This window comes from Pollicipes pollicipes, unplaced genomic scaffold (genome assembly GCF_011947565.3).
Source record: "Pollicipes pollicipes isolate AB1234 unplaced genomic scaffold, Ppol_2.1 Scaffold_7261;HRSCAF=8764_pilon_pilon_pilon, whole genome shotgun sequence".
Classification (NCBI taxonomy): domain Eukaryota; kingdom Metazoa; phylum Arthropoda; class Thecostraca; order Pollicipedomorpha; family Pollicipedidae; genus Pollicipes; species Pollicipes pollicipes.
In genome coordinates, this window is record NW_023597054.1 from 20012247 (window position 1) to 20032003 (window position 19757).

The window sequence follows — 19757 nt, forward strand, 5'->3', positions numbered from 1 at the left end:
TAACGCTAAAACTGCAACAACTGCTGCACTGTTGACAAAAGGCTCCTTGAAAAAGGGGAATACTGAATAGTTAAACAAAGCGTGCTGAAGTCCACAGGCAGCGCATTTATAATGACAGAAATTTTGGGATGAGAATCTTCCAGCCGTCCCATAAAAATAAGTTGTTGTTTGCGTTTGGTGCACCAAATTTCATTAAACTCCCCAGGCTTCGCGAAGCACAACAGCTATTGGCTGTCTGTCTGGAATAATTTGTGTCCGGCTACAACACCGGATTTCGACAAACGGGCGCATTTCCCGTCAGAGGAACGTATCATCACTGCCCCACCACCGCGCAACAGCAGCCTTCCACAAGCCTGGTGTACCTCACCAAACGCCAGAACATCACGCTGGAGGTGAAGGGGGGGGAGGGGGTCGGCTTTGGTCCAAGAGGCACACTACACTTCTGGAAAGCTTCTGGGGCTCATTGAGGCGCACCACGCCGGTGGGGCTTCTGGGGTGTGACTAGCTATACCACGCTCCAGAGGTAATTCTGGAGGACGTCTCATGTTGACGGAAGAGGCCTCCATCCTCAGAACCGGTGGAGCGAGGTAGTACTTGCACCAGGAGGTGCAGTAGTTTAGTGAGGTGGGAGGCACCGATTAAATACAATGCTTATGGCGGGGACTGTGAAGCATTAAAAAAACCGCGTTTGGAAAGCAGATTCCATAATTCCAGTGTTCAGGTCGCCAACGAAGACGACCGGAACGAGCCTGCGTGCCTCGGGACAATAGATCCCAGGACTCGCTGTCAGTGAAAAACTCCTCTTGGAGTCCAAATGTTCTGTTCTCTCTTAGAGCATACTTTATAAAACATTTCACCGTAGACCCCATAAGTCCAAACCCCCTACTCATGTGTTGACAACTGGATACAGGTGAGCACACGGTCTTTTCTTAAGGAGGAGGCACTTCCCCGATGTGGCTGAACAGGTGTTCCATTGGCAGCTCCTCCAGAGACCTGCGGTTGTGGGCTGTCATTACGCCTTCTCGTCCTTCCTTGGAGACCCCGATGTTGCGTTTCGGTTCATTGCGTTCAGCAATGTGAATTAGACGGCCGACCCCCGGTTGCAACACATTTGCCAAGGGAAGGGCATGGTTCCGTGGGTCTCCTTCAGTGGGCATGAGGATGCCTTTTTGGAGGCGAGCAGCCTCAAAGCCAATCAACGTTTTCGCGTGCATCCATGCATACTTAGAACTACTGACTGTATTCTGCTATAGTGAGTGACCACGCCATACATCAATGAAGTCTTACGTCTGCATTGAAAGATGACATTTATAACTGGGGAATTGATGTAGCACCAACACGAAGCCATATGTCGTATGCAAAGCGCCCATTCATCAAACAAACACCATACTTGAATCGTCATTCTCTGTGTCGGGAGGATGACAAATCGACCCGAGGAAAACAGGGTCGTGGGCCTGAATAATCGCATCGAACAACCGGTTACCTCTTTCCCAGTGCTTTATGTCTGGCGCAAAAATAAAGCGCATGCAGTCACAGCTACTGCAGCATATGCGCATGTTCTGCCTGCGAGCTGCCAAAAATGCGCGGCCATATATGACTGAGCGACTGGATAATACAGGCGGACATCTTACGAGCATTGAATGTTCTAGACAGTTGCTCGGCAGGCATTGCATGTTCCACGCATGCAATTTTTCCTACAGACGTTTCGAAGACACCGAGTGTCTTTTCAACTCATAGTAGTGCCATAGATAAGAGAGGACAACATGCTACGGACTGGACTGCCGCAGACCGAGTGCGCAGATGCTAAGCGTTCCAGACGGATGTGCGGCGGATGATGAACGTTCCAGACGGGTGCAGAGCAGATGATGAGTGTTCCAGACGGGTGTGCAGCAGACGATGAATGTTCCAGACGGGTATGCAGCAGATGATTGACGTTCCATCACAGGTGTACTGCGAATACGGAGTGTTTCGGACAGGTGTGACGTAGACAACAAGCGTTCCAGACAGATGTAGATAGCGTACGTGTTTAACGCCCCGACATAGGCATAGATACAAACAGTTCGAACAACAACCATTATGCTCCGATGAAGCACCATGCCGAACCATATTCCACGTCTTGTCACCCCAAACAAACTTCCCATTAAGAAAGGCGCAATTCAAGCTTATAACATTTGATCGCCACGTCCCAAGGTACGTTTGGAAGGTATCTTACCAGACATGTGCCCGGATCTCGAGAAAAATTCTAGATCCACACGGATCCTCCGACCAAATGACAGGAAGAGTTCAAAGTTACTGGCGAATAAGAACTCAAAATTCCACAAACAAGACATAGAAAGATTCTGAGGCAATCTTTGAAAGTGATTCCCGCATTCCAAACTTGGGAGGCAAAACTTCATAAAGGGTCCAGGGTCCTGAGTGACCCAACATACAAGACTGCCGTACCTACTCCCAAGATCCTTTGGGGGGGGGGGGGGTATAGCATAGACACAACTCCTTAGCCCAGCAAATCTGACCAGCCTGAACCTGCAAACGTTTTGTCAGGTTGTCCGTTAAGCATGCTTGTTTTGGTGCGGCAGAAATATTGGTATCTTTTGCGTGCATTTTAGGAACATTAGATATAAGGCATCATTTCATTAAGCAAGCAAATATCCCCACCATGCCTAGAACGTCCAGTATGAGAAGGGGCGCAATCTCTCATACCTCTGAACTTTAACTGGCCCGATGGCATTGTATGTGGAAGTAATTGACTTAAAGACGTGACAAACTATCGTCCTGACATACTAACACCTCTGATCGTGTCACAGAAACCATCAGCAAAGCATTTGCGGGCGGCACTGAAAAGGTACATAAAGGTATCAAATAAATCAAAATAAACAAACTTGGGGGCGCGCTCGCATGCACACACATATCAACCAAAGAACAATAGCTACTGCGGCGCATCTCATTATAATGCATCATGGTCACATCATGCTCATTATAATGCATCATGGTCACATGAAGGGATCTTTGCAGTCTTGCAAGTTGCATTCCACTTATTGTGATGGATCTGAATTATGATAGCCGAATACTCCTGAAATCGATTACAGACCAAGGATGCATAGCAGATACCGCGATTTGCGCAGAAGGCTTTAATCCTATTGTAATTTAGGTGCAGCCTAAATCTTGAAGCTGGAAAATTTTGTCATACTTTGGCCAGCCTGAAGGTTACTTTGAAAATTTATGCATCGCCGAATGAAAGCAAAAGTTTGATCCTTTGGCAAAGTTCTGAAACCAATCTAAGGTACCAGAAGTTTCAGGTCTCAGTAGTTTCAAAAAAGTTCCGAGACTCCAAAGAAACTCCCACCAAATTTTGAAATGTATCCTGAACCACAGAAAATCCTTCAACAAAATTTCGAAGTAGCTCCTCCATCCGGAAATATCTGGGATCTGCTACCCTGGTTACCATCTCGAGATCTGTTTTTCGATCTTGCCACACGCCTGTATGCTAGTTTCATCCCTCCGTTATCTTTTTCAATTGCTCCAAAGTAGAAATATTCAATGCAGGTAGTCCCCTTCAGATTCAATAGCTAATACAAAATTATTTAGATACAACACAAGTTGCAGTTCTGCCTATTCAAACCGACTTCTGTCATTCAATTGCCACTTTTCTTACTCCTTGCACTTATTATCCTAGGTATCCAATGCTGCAAATGTTTTCAACATTGTATTTTTCTGCCGTCATTGTTTTCAAGAAACTTAAAATGACTGAAAAGTTGGATATGTCTGGCCGCAAATGAATATGATATATGAGCAGCTACTTTTAAATAGCCACCAGAAAAGATCCGAGAAGAATACAGATGAAGTTATCCAACTTTAGGTGCGCATTACACGCATGTCATAAGATCCTAAATTATTCACTGAAATGGTACTCATTTAAATCCGCAGCCCGTTGGGGGCAATGTCTCTGGCTTCATACATGCATATACCACTCACATATTTTTGAAAGGTGTGTACCATAATCTTGTCCACATGCATATGCAATTCTGGAGTGCTGTTTTACCTTTACACCATTTTATGAACACATGAAGGTATGTACCTTGGTTTTCCACTAATAAAAGTTTTCCGTAAAAAGTTGGCACGTGTGTATGTGTGTATGATGCGTGCTCAGACATTCATAAAAAGGAAAGGTTTAAACGTACTAAAATGGACCGTGGGAGGTCGTTTCAACGGCGAAAAGCGCACCGTCCGGCAGATTTCGTTTGCGGCCGTCTCTTACAGAGCAGATTTTCGGCGTGGAGTCGGCTCCTGGTCCGCAGCCAGGGCGCCGGGCGGACCGCTGCCGAGGGAGACGCGTCATTTTTTAGGATGCGGGCAGATGCCGCCTGGCCTAGTCGCCGCCAGCCAGACATGATCGATGATCTTTTGTAATTGGCACCGGCCTGAAGACATATGGCGACACTGAATATTTGGGGAGATTGGCTGTGCTTGGTCGGAGCTCCGGTTGAATAGTTTCGAACGGTCGTCCGAGGCGGAGACCCGGAGTCCGGGGACGAAGTTTGGCGCTACGGCGGACGGGAGAAGGGCAGAGGCTGAAATAGAGCGTGTCGGGCAGACTGTTTGCTGGCAACACCCGGGATCGTGCCAAACATATCAACAGTGTCATGTTAATGACCTGATAACTGATGACCTAAATATCGAGGACAGCAGTGACTAGCAGGATGATGTGCAAGCATCTGCAACAACTCCGCAGTGACAAGCGCATAATTGGGGTTGGTTTGTTTTTGCATAACAGCATATGGTATCACTTACGCTGCTGCAAGTGTTCCACAGCTCTGCAACCTTAACCAGTGCAATCTTCGTATCTTGCTGGTCCCGGAGTCTCAAAAAGTCAGGACAGAGAGTGAAACGACGACATCGCCACCAGCACTCCAGTCGGATGCATCAGCACCACACCGCGACACACAAAAAATCGCATCGCAACGCACGGACGGAACCTGCAATACCGCCCGAACTTCACCGCGATAAAAAGACCCCGTCGTCCGGCAGCGCGGGCCATCCGTCTTCATCGCCGCTTGTCCCCGCGCCGCATTCTCTATCCATCACTCGCCGCGCCGCCGAAACCGGCGCGCCCGGCGTCCGGCTCTGGCCCCACCGGGCTCTCCGCCGGCGCGACCTGCCGCGCACAGGCCGGTGCTTGTGGTGGCGTCCCGCGCTCTCGCCGACGGCGACCCCGGAGGCCCGCCGGGCGCACAGCTTGCTCCGGCCCGGGCGTGTTTGAGGCGCCGGTCGCGCCCGCCGACCGCCGCTTGAGGTGCCGCCCCGAAGATAAATGGTGGCGAGGATTTTCGTAACACAACACCAACAAACAGGCGCCCAAAATAAGTGCACGAGATCTGCGGCACGTGGGTGAAATCAGCGCCCATGGCCGGCGCCTGCGCGGCCGAGCAGGCGGCGGCGGCGAGGGGCACGTGCCAGTGAGGCGACCGCACTGGACTTGGGGACGATTTCTCACAGTGGCGGTCATCAGTTGCCGTCTGTCATCAGGTGACACTCTTGAAAAGCCGCTTCAAAGTGGGCGCCAAGAGGTTGCCTTAATTATGTCTGGGAACGTGATGACGGAATGGTCTTCAAGGGAAAGGTCCGATGGGTGCGCAATGCACGATGCAGCCAAGCTGGGATCGAGCCTGTGATTTATCGTTCGGTGGCTGAGATCGATATAGCCGTCATAATTACTACCTTAAAATATCTATGAACATGCCTGCATGGCTTTCCAGGAAGGCGGGCAGCAACGCTGAACGACATTCCTGTTCATATTAGAAGAATTCGGGACAACATAAACCAGTTGTGTCTTAGATACCTAAAACGCTATGCCGACCCCCTCCGATTTATGTGGTGTCTTGCCGAAAGGTTTGCACCTTACGCAGCTGTGATTCTTTTTAAGTCAAAACATAAAAGCGTTTATCTTTCAGTTTGGAGGTATCTGTTTCGTTGCAACACTTGCTTTTTGGCACAAACTCAGTTAAAATTCTTGAACTAAATGATCGCAAAACTTCAAGAATCACCCGATCTCTGCCGCCAGCATCTTCATTCCTGCTAGATTATATACTAGTGAGCCTTACGGGCTCCGAGACATTCCGACGAAGCATTAAACTATTTACCTTGTCCGCTTGGTTTGGACCGGGAAGGTAGCCTGGTCGTTCCTGGAAGGTTTGTCCAAGGCTAGAACAAAAGCCTGGAAAATCGCTTGTAATGAGGCACTGAGCTGAAAGTACTCACATATTCGACATGCCGTGTGAAAATCAGTACAATATCGCACTCAGTTTTGCTTGCAGTCCAGCTCATTTCAAGCGGCATCATTTTGCAACACGACCCCTGACTTTGTTCAAACAAGCGATGCACATTAATAGCTGGCATTGGTACGACACACAGGAGCCTTGTCTGGGGATAAATTTTAGAACCCAGGCCTTGTGCTGTTTGCAAAACCTCTGCTGTCACATGCATTGTGTCTCATGTTTCTGAACGACCAAAGATCTGAAAGAGGTATATGCGAAAAATAGGCTGTGCGCTAGCCACTGCTTGTGGGGTTTCATACAAAACCGTTGATCTATGCAAAAGGAGCATGTTTATGACGTCAGCATCCATCACGGACCGACAACGGCGGCTTTTTGTACATGCAGACACCTTCTAGTGATGTGGTCATGCTTTGGCATCATGAGATCTTCCCGGTTAACTCAAGCAACAACTCGTGTCATGCTTCTCCACGTCCTTAAGTAGAAATAAATCTGACAAACCAATGCATGTATGGGGAAATTTCAAAAAAACAAAATATCTGCTTATCTCATTCAGCACTTTCGAGCGACATCTGGTCTTCTCCGTTTCGACATGCGATGTCGCTCCAGGCATGGCTGAGCCTGATGGTCTTATCCCTTAAACTCGTGCACCCCTTTCCCAGCAATGCGTTTCGAGAGGCTCAAATCGCTCAGCACTATCACTAGTTCACGGCATGTGTCTCACGTTTGTCCACACTGCGCAGGCCTTGGGTGACGGCATTCTAATTTCCAACAGTGTTCATTGTTCCATGCATGAAACAACTCACCGGTCACAAAGCGTTTAATTGCAGCAGCTACCTATCAGAGCCTACCTACCTCAGCCTGCCATAGTGTACGTTTAATAAGTCATATTCGGAGAATGGCGTTCGCATTTATTCCATAGCGTTTTTACCTTGTGATCTCCCGGAGCACGTGCTGCGCATCCCCTCCCACGTTTGTGATATGCATAATCACACGTGTGGATAAATATTGACAAGGCAAACATCGGTGCAAGCACGTAAAAACAAATTAATCGAGAACATACGATTATATTTCATGACGTGCAAAAACGTCGCATGCCTTCGGCGGACCAAACTGAGTTTCTTGAGACCTTTCGACCAGCCTCCCCCCCCCCCCCCCCCCCCCATCATTGCGGAATCCTGCACGAGTCCTTGCATCTTGAGGTAAAGTCTTACCGACAGGTATTTCAGCGTTGCAAGGTTTGGTTTTCAGCTGAACCCTGTCAATTTATTTCTTTATTTTATCAGAGCACACGTTTCTATGCGCATAGCTTTACGGCTCATTTGATGTCATCTGCAACATAAAGACACCGTTTGTCTCGTTTTCAGTTATACCTTGTCCACAAAAGCATAGTTCTGCCTACCAGCAAACGATTATCATGCTGTGCTAGATTTTGCAGGATAGTGTGAGACGGGATGTCTAAGCATTTGTTTACGACCTTGGTGTGTTTGCTATACATACCTCCCATTTTCAACCACGTTTATTGAAACCCAACCGTCGAGCTCTTCGTCACGGTCGGTCACAAGGCACAAGACTCACGTACTTAGAGGATGGCATGCGCCGAACGCATCTCCCGGTACCTCCTCCCTCGGCAGGGTATCACACATTCACTCACGGCGTTGCTAGGACGGCAGCATGAGCCCCTGTGTTATGGCAATTGCCTTTGCCGGCACGTATGAAAGAAGATCTTACTCTTGTCGCCCCAAAAATCCAGACTCACGAAGACCTCGCTGCTGTATCCTGCTGAGCCGGACGCGGCTGGCCCGGCGGTGACCCCCGTGACCCGGACGTCCGGTCCGGCGGCTGGCGCAGGGCCGGTCCGCGCCACCTCCGACCTGCCGCGAGGCCGCCGCCGGCCCGGCGACGGTTCGTCACCGTCGACGCCCGTCGCGACCGTGATTAACGACGCCGACGGGTCGCGTCTGGACGAAACACGTCGGCCATCGGTCACCGGCGACGCGCGTCGACCGCTCCCGCATGCATTTGGCCTCGCGGGCGGGACGCGCCGCGCCTGGCCCGAGCGAGGCGCGCCGCGCCCGGCCCGAGCGCGGAGCGGCGTGTCGCTCCGGCCCGGCGTCGCGGTGCCCGGCGCCATCCTGGCGGTGTGCGCCAACGTCCGAGCTGCGCTTGCAGGTGGCGATGTCGGTGCAAGCTCAGGTGCGGATGCTGGGGAAAGGTGGACATGGATAGTGCTGCTGTGCTGTTGTGCTAGTGCTGCTGTGTCATTTGGAGTGTGTTGCGGTGCGGTCGCAGTCAAGTTGAGCTGCTGTAGGCCAGAGATACTCCGGGTAGGGGATGAAAGGAGTCTTACTGATGACCAAGCAGCTGGGCTCCAGACAAGAAAACAGCGATCAATTGGTCGGCACCTTTGAACGCTCGCTGGAGCAGAACACCACATGCCGGAAATCGTGGCATTTCCTGCGAAACCAAAACAATGGATGGGGACGACCTTGGCACCTAGCGTGCACCTGCATGGGTTATACCTACATGCTACATTCACCCTGCATGTTTGACCTCATCCAACCAAATTTCACAGCCGTCTTATATTTTGTTTGATTGTTATGAAGTCTTTCGGCCTTTGTAGCCGGCGCGACCGAAAAAAACAGCCATACTGGCCTCGAGATGGAATGCAGTGATTGGTTTGTTGATTTTTGAGTGGTTTATTTGGAACAAGTGTGAGGACATGAACACGGTTTCAGAAAATACGCAAGGCGCTGGCATCCACGTCAGCTTTAAGTTTGGAGTGTGATTGAGAATGGTTTCATTGCGCAATACCACTGTCGGCAAGCAGGGTATGCTCCAGCAAGATAGCTCATTCCATCGTCCTATCATCAAGGCAGTATCCGAGCCTTAGGCGAGAGGTCACCGCACCGTCCACCGTCGGAACTGTCCCCAAAGGAGAGGTCACCCCACCGTCCCATCCCCAAACCATCCTCCAACGACAGAGGTCACCTCGCCGTCCTTCCACCAGTCAGTCTCCAGTGCGAGACGTCACCCGCCGTCCTGCCATCAGCCAGTCTCCAGTGCGAGACGTCACCCGCCGTCCTGCCATCAGCCAGTCTCCAGTGCGCGAGGTCACCCGCCGTCCTTCCATCAGCCAGTCTTCAGTGCGAGAGGTCACCCGCCGTCCTTCCATCAGCCAGTCTCCAGTGCGCGAGGTCACCCGCCGTCCTTCCATCAGCCAGTCTTCAGTGCGAGAGGTCACCCGCCGTCCTTCCATCAGCCAGCCTCCAGTGCGAGAGGTCACCCGCCGTCCTTCCATCAGCCAGTCTCCAGTGCGAGAGGTCACCCGCCGTCCTTCCATCAGCCAGTCTCCAGTGCGAGAGGTCACCCGCCGTCCTGCCATCAGTCAGTCTCCAGTGCGAGAGGTCACCCGCCATCCTTCCATCAGCCAGTCTCCAGTGCGAGAGGTCACCCGCCGTCCTGCGGCCGCCGCCGGGCTCGCCCCGGGCCGGCCGACCGCCGGACCGTATCGGCGTCCGATGTGAAATTAATGCCGCCACCGCGCCATTACAGCCGTGCCGAAATTGGGTTTAAAATGAGCGGCGGCGGCCGCGACGCGCGGCCATATGTCTGACGGCCTTTGAAGGAAGCGCCGCGCCGCGTCTCGCGCTTCCGCTTGTCGGCGAAACCGGCGCGCCGCGCCGGCCGGCTGCGCTATTGTTGTCGCGCCATTGTTTCTCATGCGTAACAACGTATTTATTTTATCATTACTTACGGGGCACGTCGCCCGACAATGGCGCATCTCGTTTCGCAACAATGCCGACGCGTCCGAACAGTTAGCAAGTCATGCACGAGCCGGGTCAGGCGCCGCCGGAGCGCCGTTTTCCAGTTCCTGGGAAAACGGACGGCTGGACGGCAGCTTCGCCGGCATCGCTGTTGCCTTTGGTCATTTGTCTGAGTGGGAGCGCGCACAGGCTGTTCGGCAGGTGGCGAGCGCGGTGTGCACTGACTGAACCTAACTGCGGTCTCTTGGGATTTAACATTTAATAATGATAACGCTCGCACCTACCCTGTGCATGAATCACAAAGCGTCTCGTGACAGCCATGGCATAGTGTGACGCAGATTTGCGTGGTAATATAGTACAGTAGCGCACGTAATTGAAAGAGACTTAGAAATCAAACATGGCTTGTCGCCCTGTTCTGATACTGTACTGGAACGGATAGAGCGTTGACCCTGCAGGGGAACAGCCGTTACTATAGCTGGAGGGCGAACGTGTTCGTCAACGGAGAAGGGAATCTTTCACCATCGATGCCTTGGCGTTGTCTGCCGCGGCATCGCCCACTGCTAATTGGCTATAAGTGCCGGAGTCAATATCACGTCACAGTTTGGTATCTGAAGTAAGCGGCTTCGGACCATCCAGGTGCGCGGGCCGAGCTATGGAGTTTGATGCCAATGCCGCCTGATCACCGAGCTAATGCCAAATATTCGATGTACAGAAATGTGGGCATGCTTTTTCCTTTCGCTGTTTGGTAGCTATATCATAGCAATTATGCGTGTGACAGTTGCTCCACTGTAGTCATTTTCTGTTCTCAGAGAGGTCGACCGATTGTGTAGTTTAGTGTGTTCCGATTATCATTCCACGCAAAGACTATTTGACACCTATCTTGGAATGGTCATAAGTACGTATTCGCGGATAGGATACAAATGCACCGTATAATTGTGTGCTGTGACGTAAGGTATGGCTTCGACGAAGCATGTGTAATTACCTCGCATAATATCTTGATCTTACCAGTGGGCATATTCGGCTTAAATCAAAATGCACATGCTTGCGTACCTTTACAACGTTGGAAAACATCTAAGGCTTAATGTGGGATGCAAAGAAATATATGAGGGAATTACGGGTGCTACTGGGAAGCATAGAGGTAAGCTTGTCACAAAGGCAAGCCATAACTCTTGCTGAAGCCGATTGACCACATTCCTTGCATGCCAATGATGTGTATGCACAAGCCAACACCTTGCTCGTGTCTCATACTCTCTATCGTTTAATAAGTTAGGGTTATATACAAATGCTACTGCCATCAATTCGACCACTTAAGGAGCAGCCGACAGTAACGTTTACACGGGCATTCTGTCGACGCACAGCCCTGTCGGTTCGCCACATCTAAAACTATTAAAACGCAATAAACGTCTCCGCAATGATAGTACGATTGAGCGAGTCTCTTTTGGGCGCGCGCCGGCTCGCGCCGCCGCCACCACTCGACCATTAGCTAAATGATTTCCTAATTGACAATAAAAACTGGCCGCGCGAGTCATGTATCACAGCATCGTGTGCTGAGCAGACGCGTCATCGGACTGCTGCCCGCGTGGCCGGCACGAGAAGTAATCAAATTACCGGCGGGACGACAAATGCAGAAATGCGACAGAGCTTTCAACAAAGAGCTCATTTATCAGCTCGGCTATATTTGTGCGTGTCAGCGCGACAGCTTTTAATTAATGGGCGCCTCGTCTAATGCCTCATTTTGCATGCATTTTATGCATTAGCTGTCGCCGATTTGACGGCTTGGCAGGCGGCCAGTAGCTGTGGTAAATTCGGAATTTAGGCGTATCTCTTGGGCAAGACCAGGGGGCTTCAGGGACTTACCGTGCCGGGACCAGCAATGGCGGCGGCCAGGGGTAATTACAGGCGTCGGTTCCGTCGACAGAACGCCGCCGCCGCCGCCGCCGGAGCCGGAGCCGGAGCCGGAGCCGCAGCCGGCGCCGCTGCACGCGGCGGCGTCGGCGTCGCTCTGCTCTCTCGCCCCGAGGCGAGCGTTTCCGTTCCGAGCCGCGTCTTCCCGCCGCGATGCGAGATTGGTTTTGCGGTGTTTGCGAGCCGCGCCGCCATTTGTCATAGGCGGCCGCCGCGCCCGCCGCGCGCCCTGATTACAGTGCTCGCTGGCCGGCCGGCGGTCCGACCCGACCCTGACCCGGGCCGGGTCACTGAACCCGGCGACCGGCGGCGCCGCGGTCGGCGGCGACGCCGACGGCCGGCGGCAGACCCTCGGGCGGAATGTTGACGGCTGCGAGCGGCGACCTTTCGCGACGACCCGGCCGCCCGCAGGCGGATCAGCCCGCTTGTTTGCGGCCCGCGGCGGCGTCAGCAGGGCGACGGCGCCCTTTCAGCGCCGCCGCCGCCGGCCGCGCACCCCTTTCATCGTCTGTGCAGCCATTGAGCTGGCGGCGTGTCGGCCGCAGCGCCGCTTTTGTGGGGACCTCCCGGCCGGCGGCCCTTTCACCCCAATCAGCGGTCCGGTAGCGGCGCTGTTTGCCCGCGCCGGCCTCAAAAGATGGTGGCCGCCCCGCAATTACGGTTATCCACCCCGCGCGCGGCGGCGCGCGGCGCGATCGCAGCGCGGTGTCGAAAATTCGGCGGCGGCCGGCGGCGGCGGCGAGGCTCCATTATTCGACTGTCGCCGGCCGGCCGATCCATCAGAGGCTGACGTCCGCGCCGCGCCCGCCCGGCCCCCATTGGCCGCCGCCGCAGCGCCGCAAAATTGCATTCCTCCCCTTCACTGTTGTCTCCGATTAGGCGTCCTGATTGGCCGGGCTGGCGCGGGTCTCGCTGCCAGCGCGGAGCCTCGTGCAAGCTCTGTCTGTCCCGGCTGTGCACTGCTCCGGCCTCCTCCCAGACCCGACGTTTTGTCCCATTCATCTAGAGACGCGAGCCGTGCCGCCCGGTTCGCCGCGTCCGCGTCCCGTGCCGCCCGGTCCGCGTCCCCCGTCACCCTAGCCGTGCCGACTTCCGACAGAATCCACGGAAGCGAGCCGGCCGTGAGAGCGCCTGCAGACTTCCCGGCGCTGGCGCGTCACGCGAGCGGCCTCCCGGCTCCCGGCCTCCCCGGCTCCCGGCCTCCCCGGCGCCGCCGCTCTCGGGGGCCCGCGTCCATCACGCTATTTTGCATTGATTTGCCTGAGAATGTGGGCCCGTGCAGGCAAGGGTTAATTACCGCGGGGAGAAAGAGATAGCGGGCGGGCCGGCAGGGCCGCCGGCCAATTACCCAGCCACCGGTCGATGGCGGTCCTCCGCGGTCCGCACGGAGCGCGGCTGCCGGCCGCCCGGCGAGGCACCGCTCCAAGTGTGCGCGTGGTGAAGCACGCAGGGAGTCAATGCGTGAAACACGGCAGAGTGAGGTCAGCCGGCCGGTCGTCGCGGGCTCAGGCGTGTTGGTGGCGCTCCTGCTTTCTGAGATGGGTTAATTTGCCTTGATTCACGTGGGTGCATGGAGTGGTGACCTGATGATGAGTAAGGCGTCGTTTCTCAGTTCTGTCTGGTGATGAGTGAGGCGGCGCTTCTCAGTTCTGTTTATGCCGGCTAATTACAAATCATGATGGCTTACAGTCACAGTGTTTACAGCGCGAACGCAGATTATCAAGGCTCTGCAGCGTTGCCGCGCACTTCTCGGAGGCGTGAAGTCACGCCCAAGGGTGTGACTTCACGACCTTGGGCGTGAAGTCACAGCTTAAGTGAAGTGAAGCGAAGTCACGCTGCTTACTCTCGCGACCAAAGAGTAAGCAGCGGATCGTGACATGGGAGGTGAAGCATGGCTCATGCATTCTGGGCTGTGGACATCAACGATTAAGCTTCATTTCATAATGACACGAGCGCAGCACGTAATTGTCATGGACATGCGATAATCCTGCCTCACCGCACTTTGTAATAATGTAAACCAAAACTCTGACAGTTGCGGCAATACACTTTTTAGTCCCGGCAAGAGTTCTGAAAACTGAAGCGCCAGTCTCACCCAAAACGTCCAGCTTCGCTGTTATCATCCTACAGATGCGAGACATCTGGTTGCTGACAACTGGCAAAACACGCTGCAGTGATTGAACGTAATACATGCTGCAGTCGGTAAGTAAAGGGCTTAAATCAGATACGAGATCATCGCCCAAACCAGTTCAGTCGCTCACGAAGTAAATTTCCGCCGTTTTAATCTACAAGATTACACATGTACATGAGTAGACTAGGCTTACGACATGGCCCTGAGGAGAGATGGAGTAGAGCAGGCACATGACAGGCATGGCTCACACGATGGTAGGTCGCTACTGATCGTTAGCCGACGACAGGCGAGGGCTGTGGAAGCCTATCGTATATCAGTCAAAGTCATGACGAACGTTCCAAGCGGAATCCAGCGACGTTTATTGAATTCATTCTCCTACGTTCTTTGCAGGACTCGTCCGCTCATGAATGTTCCAATGGCAGTGGACAGGGTGCTTCAAGGTAGGCTACAAAGCATGCACTTTTGAACTGGACTCGAATGGCGTCAAGAGCTTTTCATTTTCATCATGAACTACAATATTCGGTGAAATCCTAGTTGCTACCATTCTGAAACAATTGTGGGCTACACCACTTTTACACTGATTTACATTATGTCCGTGTTTCATTAGTAGTGACAGAAAAGAACAAATGGTATTAGGAATAATTTATTTGCTTTACGAACTTGCTTGTGAACATAAAGCAAAACACACCACAAAATAATCGGCATCAATCATGAATAATTGTAAGAAATTAAAGTGACTCCTGTCTGCCACTGTTTCTTTCTATTCACCATTGGAGCGCACTTTACGCTTTGTTATTCCGTAAAGGTTTACCTTCAACATGGACTCCGTGAACGACCGATAAACATATGTTATAGTTTTTTTCCTGCACAGCGTACATGGCACGTGTTCAGTGAGCCGAAGAGCAAATGACCATTCCATTTCTGTTTGGATCCTTGTTGATTGGAGTATCGTCTTCGGGATGAAGCATTGTATGCTCGCTCATGTATAAGGCTCGTGAATTTTAGAGAAATTAAAATGTTGGTCACCGTTTTGTGCCACGAATGCATTACAATCGGTGAAACCACAAGCCTGTGAAACTGCCTCGGCACGGGCGCTTACCGTGATGCCCGGGCGGCATCAATGGACTCCTTGCGGTGGGAATGCTTGTCAGATGTCGGTCATGCATCCCTACCTACCGAGGCGTATTCGCTCAGTGCTCGATGTTTTATTCCCGCATCTTTACCTGCCGAGGCGGGTTCGTTACGTGCTTTATACGGTGGCCGTCATCCGTGGTGCGCTTTCAACGTGCGCCGGACGAACCGTGCAACGGGCGGCGGTTGTTCCGCAGCCACAGGAATGTGAGGTTGGCCGTAACTGAACATGTTGCCCCCATGGCATGACCACAGTTGCGGGCACACGTGCTATCACCGCTGCGTAAGACGGCACTTAACATGGGCTGATCCGGTGGAGCCGCCTGGCTGCATAGTGAAGTAGTCCGACAACTGGGTAAACATCTGAACAAAGTGGGGGCAACTGAGGTAAGTCAATACAAAATGCAGGCCCGGCTGAGCCCTGCCTCATGTATAACTGAGCACCGCCGGTAAGTTATGCAGGCGGGCTGCTGTTTTGCTGTGCTTACTAAGAGTCAGCAAAATGTATGGGAAATTGACATCCTGTCAGATACTGCCCGCATTCATTTTGCTGCCACGGGCAAGTGATCTTAGCTTGTATTCAAATTAACTTCCTTCAGTGGTATAAATATTGAAGCGTATCTTTGATCATTGCATGCAGCTTTGAAATGAAATAACCAGGGTAAAGCACGCTGAAGACTGAGCACAAACATTTAGTGTGAAGTCTCAAGTGTTCTGCTTCCTCAGAATGAATGCAACTTCTAGGGGTTTATTTTGTTTCGGGATTATCCCTGACTTAACGGCACCAGAATTGAGTCATATTGTCCACAAGGGGCTGCTCTACCTTAATCAGAACACTATTCTGGGCTGGAGTTAAAGCAGAGAGAGGAAATAGGCAACTGCCCATTTTTCATATACATACGTTTGGCATGCGCCATCGCGCCATAAATTTAATCACGGCTTCACATCGAGTAAAGCAGAGATGCCCTATAAATTTGCGTATTGATTAATGCCGAGTGCACCATGTTATAATTGGAATGAATCATTCCGTTTGTGTAACTTGACTGTTTCTTACGCTGACTGAAAAAGAGAAGCAGGACCACTACCCGCGTATTCTGTTCGTCAATCCCCTGCAAGTACATTACCGAATGCTTGGCAAGTCAAAATACTGCGTTCACTTGTGCAAAATTGCAATTACCCAGGTCTTTTACCAAACCCCAAGAGCACTTCCTTTAAAAGAGAAAACTTCGAATTTTGCTCCATCAGCCATTTTTACTTCGAAGAAATCTGACGATGACACCCGGCCCCAGAGCACTGTAAATTCATGAAAGACGTGGCTCGTCCGAGGAGTTTCGATCTCGGAAGATTAATGCAGTGCCCCGACCACCGGAGGCGCCGACCTACCACAACAACCCATGCAGCGTGTTGTTCGACGCTGGTGCCAGTCACCGGCGGACGATTTTCCATACTGAATTTTGAAAGGGCGCCTGCCGAAATAATCGCGGCGCGCCAGGCCGGTGCAGCGGCCGGCCAGCCGTGTAAACAACACGCGTTGGGGCCCCGAAACTGACGTCCCCCAGTGCTGTGCGGGGGAGTCGGCGTCGGAAAAACGTAAACAAGGTGCACACCGGCACCCGTCCGAGCCGGCAGAGCCACCTGTCGTCGTCGCGGCGAACTACGCTGACAGGTGTGATGGATGCGCCGGCCGGTCGCATTTAAGCGGTCTCCGATTGGTTAATCGCTTTTTAATTTGTGTACGGTATTCAACAGCGGCGATAATTATCTCGGCAAAGAATGGAGGGGACATGATGGATTTCCAGAAGCGGAGCACGCTTTGACCAGTGCTGCTGCTGCGCAATGACGTCCATCAAGTGGCCACTGTTCACGGCCGGGCCCCGCACGTCGGCTATTTATTCCTCACTTGCAGCTCCCCGGACGTCGGCACAAACAGAGTCGCGTACGTATCGATCTGTCTCCATCCATCAGAGGGTGCCCGGCGCGGCGCGCTGGCCGCTCGCGATTGGCGAACGCCGGCGCGGGCCGCCATTCGCGACGGAGCGAGGACCCGGCGCCGCGATGGTGCTGCCGGCGCCGCCCGGGAGGGTGGTGGGCGGCGGATGGTGCTGCCGGCGCCGCCGGGGAGGGTGGTGGGCAGCGATGGTGCTGCCGACGCCGCCCGGGAGGGTGGTGGGCGGCGATGGTGCTGCCGACGCCGCCCGGGAGGGTGGTGGGCGGCGATGGTGTTGCCAGCGCCGCCCGGGAGGGTGGTGCGCGGCGATGGTGCTGCCGGCGCCGCCCGGGAGAGTGGTGGGCGGCGATGGTGCTGCCGGCGTCTCCCGGTAGGGTGCTGGTCGGCGATGGTGCTGCCGACGCCGCCGGGGAGGGTCAAATGTGTCTGGATGACATCCATTGCGCACGACTTCAACTGAAATCGATTTACACTTTGCGCAGACTGCTGGTAGAAGCATGCCAGAGATGGCCTATAACAAGACGCATTAATATGTCTATGTAGCTTTGAGGTGACAACAGTTACATGCTGCAGATTCGAAAACCATCGGCAGCAGCTAACAGACCTGGGCGCAACATGTATATGTCCCTTGAACTGAAAGGCATGCACATGCACACAGTCACACAATACACACAGTCGCACCAAATTCCCGTTTTGCTTCCAATTCGACTAGGCCGCATATGCCTGTTTCATTACAAATGCACTACTTGACCTGCGCGGACCTGGATTATTCCAGTCACGTGTAAGGTCAAGATCTCAAGGCATCCGTGTTGTTTATGTGCAGTGTACAAAAGACTTTCGAATGCTTCAAATACACACAGTCGTACAATTCACCAAAGGTGATCAAAGGCGGAGAAAATCTAGAAGTCCATTACTGTTCATTCTGTAGAACTAACCCTTCTTAGTCTGGTATGTTTGCGTAGCTTTTCTTTCTGCTGCCTTGTGAGGCACACCCACGCCATGGAGAGACGGCGGTACACCTGAATTCTTGCAGCTGTACTTGCGCCCATCCACCTACATATTACGCTTTGCGGCTACCATCCGATCATAGATTATAAGCCTGCAAATCGCCTGGAGAAGGCTAGAGCATCCTAGGTGGGACCCATGCCTCGAAAGCTCCCCTTGTCGCGCGCAGTCCTCAGCGGACGGCCCCAACGTCCCCAACCCGGCATCCCCAACGGCTGCTCGCTGTGTGCAGGTTGCCATGGGGTCGGCGGCGGCGCGATCGTTTTCTGGCCCGCGTCGTCGGGCCGGGGGAAGGGGAGGGCCGGTCACGGTAGCCCGCGGTGCTGACGAATGACCCGCTTCCTCAGGGCGGGCGGTCGGCCGCGGCCCAGGCGGAAATGCACCGAGAGCGGCTGCCAGGTCGGCCTGGCGGGGGGCGGGGGAGGGGAAAGGGAGACAGGGCGGGGAAGTCGTCTGATCGATGGCCGACGAAAGAAGATCGGATAAGTGCAAAAGGCATCGGGCTGCGGCCCAGCAGAATGGACGAAACAGGGGCGGGACGCAAAAAGCGGACTGGAAACAGATTGGAAATATACGATGGCGAACTGAGACAGAGCTACAAATGCAGCATTGATGGGATTCATGCAAAAACGCACTCACAGTGAGTTCAGATTCACGGCTTAGGCAGGCAGGTCACCGTTGAGTATGGCAATACAGTCTTGCAAACGTAAGGTGTGGGCTCCATCAGCCCATGTAGGAAGTGTATGCGTGTCAGAGCTAAACATTTCTATTTGATTTGGCGATTGGAAAAATGAGAAGGCAAGTTAAAAGATTGTTCTACAAGATCGTAATTTGTAGAACATTGTCACACATGTATCTAGAAGAATGCATTCAGGGTAGGACGTATCCAAATTGTGAACTGCATTACGGATTGTGGTAGCATGTGAAGTCAAGGAGGAAGATCATTGCCAAAGGCCGACCCTGCAAATCAGTGACGTTGTTTCGCCTATGTGTAGCTACGGGCTAGACAAAATGTCCGGATTTCATCTGCCAAAGGTATGCGAATGACATGTCACATTGCCAAATGCATCACTTCAAACAAAAAAAGCAAAAAAGAAAGCAATGGACATTTGTGTCATGCACCATCACGCTTGGTCATCACTCAGGAAACACCTCGTGGAGCCTGCTCCAGGCGGCTTCTTATCCGAAGTGGTAAGCGTGCCTTGCCAACTCACCAATAAGCCTGGTGCACGTATCGGGCGTGGTCTTGATCACCGTCTGACCAATAGCCCCACTCAGGTCACCGAGCCTCTGAGGCTCTTTCTACGGAGGTGGCTCCTCAGGAACTCTATAGATGAACGTTAAGAGAGTCATATCAAGAGAGTGAGTCGGTTTGTTCGTCTTTCGGTTGATGACAGGGGTATCAATTTTTGTAAGTTCTCGGGTGGGTGAACCGAAGACCCGACTGCCTAACCCCCCCCCCCCTATTTTTTCCGCCAGATTTAGTCCACTTTATTTTGATAAAAGCGATATATAGCCATTTAAGCGATAAAGCCGTTTGCTTCATTCTCAGGGACTCTTAATCAGTTGTCAATGATCCATAAATGTTTGATCTTATCCCTGCC

The 19757-nt window shown here is 52.7% G+C and overlaps 1 long non-coding RNA gene across 1 annotated transcript; it reads right to left on the bottom strand.

Moving 5' to 3' along the window:
• Positions 1–1294: 1294 nt before the first annotated feature.
• Positions 1295–5023, bottom strand: LOC119113140 (uncharacterized). Its single transcript, XR_005095834.1, has 2 exons — positions 4789–5023; positions 1295–1950 (listed from the first exon to the last, which is right to left on the bottom strand). It is a non-coding gene; the product is annotated as an uncharacterized LOC119113140 (long non-coding RNA).
• Between the last annotated feature and the right edge of the window lie 14734 nt (positions 5024–19757).